The following is a 6,000-nucleotide window of genomic DNA, read 5'->3' on the forward strand; positions in this document are numbered from 1 at the left end:
GCTGCCCTGGGAGCCTGTGATGTGATGTGTTCCTGCTGGATCCCTTGCACACCTCCGTGAAGAAGGTGATTCAAAGGAAACTCGCCACTCAGTATGAATCCCCATTGCCCTCTTGACAGTCAGACCAGGAGGACTCTGTCTTAGAAAACTGGCTTGCTCACTTCACTTGTTCTCAGAGCGAACTGGCTGTGATAGGAAATTGAAGTGGGAAGAAAGAGGATTAAAAGATAGGTTTCTCCGCAGCATCCACCACTCCTATCCACCCCTAAAACCTCAGGGAGGATAGGGGACAGGCCACCTGATTGCACTGAAGGGCATTCTCCACTGTGTTTTATGTGATGACATTTGGGGCGTATCTGTTTTCATGGTCAGAGCAGCTCAGCCTGAGCAATTGCATTTCCATCATGGATCCACACAGATATCTTCACCTGTGATTTTCTGACTCCTAACAATGGTCAGTTAATATGCCAGGCTATTCCACCCTAGCAGGTGAATTTAGACCCTAAACCAGTTTGGGTTTGCCTGTTGAGATCTACTGTAATTCATGGCATGATTATCTTACCCTTTCTTTGCTTTGCCATTGGCTTGGGCCACAAAGTGGCTGGGTTGCTTTGGTTAAAGGAGACCAAGATGGCGGCCAGAGGAATCTGCCAGAGGAATCTGCCAGAGGATGCCGAGCGGAGCTGGGAGGTGTTTTCCAGGTCTGAACTGTTCCTGAGAGGCAGAGTGGGTCCATCAGCTTCACCCTTTTGTGTGGGAATGGAGAGGGTAGCAAGTGAGGGAAGGCTTTTTCTGTATTAATTCTCTCTGAATTTGCCATTTATTTCCTTTGATTTTACTTCGGGGGGAAAATGTCAAGGAGCAATACGATATACACATTTTATTTTTTAATCTTTAAAAACGAGTAAAATAATTTTTTTTTCAAATTTGGGGAATTTTATATTTCATTGGATTCAAGTTCAACCAACTCTAACACTCTAAGAATGTTAAAACTTTCATATTTAGTTGATTTCATATATTTTGAATGCAATTTTCCACAGCAAAACTTGTTTTCCTTGAAATTGATTCCATGATTTATTGTTCATATGGCTCTTTCATTTGGGCTGTCTGTTTTGTGACAGCAAAATAATGTATATGTATATTATTTTTCTCACTTAATATTTATTTTCTTTGTGTCAGTAGTGCATACAATTTTGTTTGTTTCTGCTCCTCCAAGCATAAGTACGTGATCCTTTTTACTGTGAAAGAAGAGGCCTAGTAGGAGACAGGGAGAGGCTATGAGGCAAGCAGCAAAGATACAGCAGGTACAACCACGTGTATCTTTTTGCAGCACAACCTAAGAGGGGCTGCATCAGCCAGCAGTTGTGCAGATGTGGCTTTATCAATGTTGCCTTCAAACAAATGGAAGGAAATAAAATCCAGTTCTGAGATTCTCATCCTGTGAACTGCATGGCCTGATCCACATTGTCTCCAGGAATGTGCCTTTTATGACACATGGGAACAGGGTCTCCAAGTCTAAAAGCATCTACTGAGCTCCTTCAAAGCTGGGATCTGTCTTCCAGATGTCTAGGCTGTTGGGAGTAGGTACAAACTTCCAGATGGACCAGCCTTCTTACAGCATGAGCTGACTGGATGTTGGGGATTGTGTCAGCCTGATCTGACTTGGTGCTTAGACCCTGGGTGTGAGCAGGTGCTCCAGGAAGGCCACCCCAGGTCTTTGGCATGGGTGTGTACATACCTGGGGAGGGGCTCCTGCCAGATGTCCAGTGCGTCTGTAGGACTGGCCTCGCTCTTTCTGTTCATGCTCCTTTTCTTGTAGAAAGAAGAAAGGCTTCCCTCATAGACCATAGGATCTTTACGGAATGCAGGGCCAACCACAATTCTTCTATTAGAAGAGCAGATCATAGTGGAGCTTCCTGAGGTTCTTCACCAGGAACTAAAACAAATTATGTCAGCTATTAATTTGTGCCACCCCCATCTATATGTGCTCCCTTCCTTCACCTTTCAGTTTTTTCCCTTTCTTTTACTTCCTCTCCCTAAATGGAGTTGTTACATGCTTCTCTCCACCATCTCCCCAACCCCCACTCCAAACTGGCCTACCCTCCTGGCACCATCTTATGTTGCAGTTCTTTCCTGGCACTTTAAAAAAAAATGTAGCTGCCCTGGTTCCTACCCCCTCGAGAATCAACCTGTCAAAAATATACTTGAGCCACTCTGAGGTCTATGCAATATCAGTTTTAGGTACCATATCTTCATATTCTTACCTTGAGCCTTCTGGCATTTAACATCTTTAACCGATAGTCTAGCTCTAATGTGAGCATTTAAGGCACCGTATCAGATGAGAAGGGAAAATATTTAGAGGGCAGATGGGCATTCCACTGCCCCAGCAGTGCAGATGCGATGTAGACAGTACCTAGTGGACCAGCAGAGAGGACTGGCTCTTTGCCACATGCCCTTGGAAACTTTTTTTAGTTGTAGAACATTCCTTCCATTTTTCAGTCAAATGTCTAGAATTTCTAATTCAAAAATTCATTGAACAAAGAAAATGTTATTCAATTTTCTCTTCTCTTGTGTCCCGGCTCATATCCCCCTTCTCATGAAGAGTGGCCTCAGCTATTTCCCTAGGGCAATATGAATGAATGTTGTAAGGCTTTTCGTTCTAAAAGCCCTGGATGAAATCCCAGACATATGGCATCAAAGTGCAACTCAGTAAAATCAACTTTGTTGAATATCTTAAAGATAATATAGTTCAATCAGTTTTCTGATCCAAGGATAAATATAAAATTTATTTACCATCCCTAGGCAAGGTGGCTTATCTCTCCAGCCAACTCCAGGTAAATTTTAGTGTTTGTGTTCTGTGTTGGCATTTAACATCCTTCCCTGACTCTGCAGGAAAGAGCACCATGAGCTACTATCAAGGTATTCACAAGAGGAGAACAGTTGTTTTTTTTTTTTCTTTCCTGCGGTACACGGGCCTCCCACCGCTGTGGCCCCTCCCACTGCGGAGCACAGGCTCCGGACGCGCAGGCCCAGCGGCCACGGCAGGCGGACTCCCACCCACTGCGCCACCAGGGAAGCCCAGGAGAACAGTTTTATCTGCCCTCCTGGACCACCTGATGCATGGACTACTCAGCTACCCAAGATCACACTTTTATCATCAATAAGGACATTCTAAAAAACATAACACAAACATGCACACACCCACACAAATGACAACAGAAATTCCCTATGCCTTTAGGAGTCTTTCAGATAAAATTTTATGTGCCATTTGACCTTTTGTTTGAGATACAGAAATTCCCACGCATAAAAATGTGGTGAACCAGCTCAAGCTGCTTGTCAAACTGCAGAGTGGAAACCTCAGCTTACTATAAATTTGTCTAATTAAACCTCATTAAAATTGATACCCCAGGGTGAATTTTTATCTCTTGCACAAAGGATGAAATTGCAGATTTCCACATACAATGCAGGCAAATCTGATGCTTTTATGGGTGAATTTTCCAAATGGGGATAGCAAATGTGCCAGGGACAGCATCCCTGAAGCACGTGGGGATGTATAACTGCTCAGTAATTGCAGTTTTCATTTGGGCAAATTAAATGCAAATACAAACAAAAGCCCTGTCCTGTCTCTGAAGTGTGTCAGTATTAGTCCAAGCTCATGCTGGCGGTGGGGGCCAAGAGATGTCAGAGGTTCTCCTGCGGACATATCTGCTCATCTTCTATACCTCCCCCAGCTGCCTCTCGTCTCACTTCTTTTCTCCTTCCTTGAAACCTCAGTGGGGATCTTTGCGGAGGGAAAGACTCCCATCAGACAAACGTCCCTCTGCAGAGGGGGCCATGCTGACTTTCTACAACCAGCTTTCATTCAGTAATTTCTGTCAACTCTACTTTTAAAATATATTCTGAAGCTGACCGTCTCTCACCATCCCCACAGCTACTGCCCTGGTCCAAGTTATCAATATCTCTTACCTAGACTATTGTAATAGTTTGCTGATGGAGCTCCCACTCTCACCCTTGCTTCCCTTCCCTCTCCCCCAGCACACAGCATACACAACAGGCAGCAACCAAGGTAAACCTTGAAAAACTCTTATCAGAGCATGTCCTGCCCCCTTTTAAAACTCATCTTAGCCAGAATAAAGTCCTAAGTCCTTTCTAACATCTGCAAAAGCCTGTATGTTTTGGCCTTTTTCTCCTTTTTTGAACTTGTCTGGCGCTTCCCTTCCCGTCTCTCATGCTCCAGACACTCTGGTCTCTACAGGCCTCTTTGCTGTTTCCAAATTGCCAGAAATGTTCCCACTTCAAGGCTTTTACATTTGCTTGTTCTTAATTTTTCTCCATGTCTAAAATCTTACAGATTTATTCCTCTATGTTTATCTTCCTCTTCCTCAATTAAGTGTTAGTTGATGAAAGCAGGAACTTTGCTTTGTTTATTGACATAACTCTGGTACCTAGAACAGCCCTTGGCACACTGTAGACACAATTGCACTCAACAAGCGTCCTCCAGAGGGACGGGTAGCAAACTAATCTAATCATATGCTTCCTTTTATGCCTATACAGGAAAGGGGGCTGTGCAAGGGTAGTAGGTTCCAGGGCCTGGTGCATATCCTGAAGGATGCTGCACTCTTGGTCTGTTGTGTTCTTCATTTCTCATGTTGTGTCATGCGGGAGCCAGGATAACAGCATAGCCAGGAAGAAGATGCTAGTCAGAGTCATCTCAAATCTGAGTATCTTTACTAAGATCCCCAACATCACCGAGGGGAATCTCAGCACATGTGCCTCTTCCTCCTGCTCTCCAAGAATCTGACAAATGGAGCCATGATGTCAGTGAGAGCCTTCTGGAGAGTTTCAATCACAAGGCTTCTCTTAACACAAATACGCAATTTCTTCTTTGGGACCTGCTTCTCCATGCCTGTAATCAATTTTAGCCTAAGAGAGGACAGAGGTAAGATTGTCATCAGAGCACTGATTTCAGATTTCAGATTCTTGCATGAAGCCAAACCCTCAGGAAAGGAAAGAAGAAAGGCAAGTAGGTGCCTCAGTGTTGGGTTGGGGAAGTAGCTGGTGAGAAATGTAAGTACCTGGCTAAGTACGCAGATGCTATATGAACTGAGGTAGTGGCCTACCATGGGGGTGGGCATATATGGTCCATGGCCCAAGTCTGGCCCACTGCCATTTTTTGTAAATAATGTTTTATTGGAACACAGCCATGCTCACTCCTTATGAATTGTCTAAGACCACTTTCATGCCACAAGGACAGAACTGAGTACTGTGACAGATCCACAAAGACTAAAATGCTTACTGTCTGAAACTATAGAAAACATTTGCCAAGCCCTGATCTAGTGGGAAGAGCCATGTACTGGGAACCTGATTAATCAGGATTCTGGTCCCTGTGCTATAACTCAGTACTTATGTGAGCAACTGGTCTACCCTCAGTGAGCTTCAGCTTTTTTACCTTTTATATGGTACATAATTTGGGTTAATCTACATAAGTATATGTTAATTTAAAAGTTCTTAGCCTGAAGGAGGTACTCAATACAGATTGGTTAAACATAAGAGAAAAATAAATTAAAATGTCATGAGAGTATACTCTTTGCTCTGTCAATTGCACAGGGTTACAGTGACAATCCAATGAAATAAAGACTGGAAAAATCCTGAAATCTGAGATTCCTCTCTCTGTGATCACTGAAGCTAAAGCCCAGACCTAGATCTCTGTTGTGTGCCCACAGCTGCACCACGAGCCCTGGGAAGAGGCAATGGCTCCACAGGCCACCTTCCCTGACTTGGGATATTGAGGTAGAGCCTAGAGCTGCCTCTTAGAATGTTCCCATGTTTATAAAAGGGACTTTCAAATGATTCCAACTCATACATGCAACAGGGAGGAACACAAAATTGGGGTTGCGTAGAGATGGGAGGGATCGTCTGAAGCCCATTTGCTCTTCCTGTGAGAAGAGCACAGGGTGTGGTCTCTTATGATGTTTTTGTTGTCATTGTTCAGCTGTCCAT

This window comes from Delphinus delphis, chromosome 9 (assembly GCF_949987515.2).
Source record: "Delphinus delphis chromosome 9, mDelDel1.2, whole genome shotgun sequence".
Taxonomy (NCBI): Eukaryota; Metazoa; Chordata; class Mammalia; order Artiodactyla; family Delphinidae; genus Delphinus; species Delphinus delphis.